Genomic DNA, 2,061 nt, shown 5'->3' with positions numbered 1-2,061 from the left:
CGAGAACGCTACCGCACAACCACGAGCTGCGGACGAAGAGTTTACAAATATATTGCAAATTATGCATCGGGAGTAAGAAATTGTAGTTATTTACACTGAAGTGCCAAAGAAACGGTGTAGGCAAACGTATTCGAATGCAGAGATATATAAACAGGCAAAATACGGCGCTGCGGTCGGAAACCCTTATATGAGACAAGTGTCTCGCGCAGTTGTTACATCGGTTACTGCTGCTAGATTGGCAGGTTATCAAGATTTAAGTGAGTCTGAAGGCGTTGTTATAGTCAGCACACGAGCATCTCCGAGGTAGCGATGAAGTAGGGATTTTCCCCTACGACCATTTCACGAGTGTACAATGAACATCAAGAATACGGGAAAACATGAAATCTCCGCCATCGTTGAGGCCGGAAATACATCCTGTAAGATCGGGACGATCGACGACTGAAGAGAATCGTTCAACGTGAATTCCAAATTGCTGCAGATTTGAATGCTGGGCCATCAACAAGTGTCAGCGTGGAAACCATTCAACGAAACTTCATCGGTATGGGATTTCTGAGCGCAAGGCCCACTGGCATACACTTGATGACTGCACGACACAAAGCTTTTGCCTCGCCAGGGCCGGTCGACGCCGGCATTGGACTGTTGATGACTGGAAAGATGTTGCGTGCTCGGACGAGACACGTTTCAAATGGTATCGAGCGGATGGACGTGTACGGGTATGGAGACAACCTCACGAATCCATGGATCCTGCATGTGAGCAGGGGACTGCTGAAGCTGGTGGAGGCTCTGTAATGGTGTGGGGCGTGTGCAGCTGGGCTGATATGGGACCCCTGATACGTCTAGATACGACTCTGAGAGTTGACACGTACGTAAGCATCCTGTCTGAGCACCTGCATCCACCCATGTCCATTGTGCATTCTGACAATTCCAGCAGTACTGCGTGACACCACTCAAGTCCAGAATTGCTAAGAGTAGCCCCAGGAACACTCTTCTGAGTTCAAACTCTTTCGATGGCCACCAAGCTCCCAAGATATGAACATTATTGAGCTTATCTGGAATGCCTTGAAACTTGCTGTTCAGACGGGATTTCCACCCCCCTCTTACTCTTACGGATTTAAGGACAGCCTTGCAGGATACATGACGTCAGTTACCTCCGGAACTCCTTCAGACATCATTCGAGTCCACGCCACGTCATGTTGCGGCACTTCTGAGTGTTTGCGATATTAGGTGGGAAGAACTTCATGACTTAGGATTTATGTAAAGAAGCTAAACTTTGACAGTATATTATAATCGAAGAAAGAGATCCTTCTGTACAGAAAGTACGAAATTGGTGAGCAGTACCTCATAACAAAACATGTCCGAAATTCCTCAGTTTTTGAGTTATTAACGAGCGAACGCTTTACGAAGTTCTCAAACCTGAAACTTACGAATACTGTTACGTTGCCCATCACTTTCTACTAGGTACGGGTGTACTCGTCAAATCATGGACTTCAGACGCTCTCAAACCAGACAGTGCCACTACCTTCCTTAAAACACAGATGAACCATATGTCCGTTAGTTAAGTCTGCTATACACATTAATTATTTTCGGTGGTCCCACATACAATAATATAATTCAAAAAACTGATACCAAAAAAATGGCTCAAACGGCTCTGAGCACTATGGGACTTAACATCTGAGGTCATCAGTCCCCTAGAACTTAGAACTACTTAAACCTAACTAACCTAAGGACATCACACACATCCATGCCCGAGGCAGGATTCGAACCTGCGACCGTAGCGAAAACTGAGATCATTTACTGTATAAATCAGGGTATGTAGGTCTTCTTCAGCCAGTCTGTGCATCAGGGCAGATCTCATCCATTGCATGCAGTCTTCTGTAAGTCTGCGGTTTGAATGAAGTGATTCTTGACAGTTTTTGTAATTGCTGTGAGAGTATGTGGACTTGCCATCTCACAAGTATTAGTTACAATTGTCACTCAGTTTTTTCCGATCGTTCCCTCACTATTTTATAAGGCTCAGAAGACTTCTATGAGAAAGACCAGCTAACCCGAGGATGGGTTTGA

The sequence above is a fragment of the Schistocerca nitens genome, chromosome 7 (genome assembly GCF_023898315.1).
Source record: "Schistocerca nitens isolate TAMUIC-IGC-003100 chromosome 7, iqSchNite1.1, whole genome shotgun sequence".
Lineage (NCBI taxonomy): Eukaryota > Metazoa > Arthropoda > Insecta > Orthoptera > Acrididae > Schistocerca > Schistocerca nitens.
The sequence above is the reverse complement of the archived record's forward strand: the minus strand, read 5'-3'. Positions refer to the sequence as shown.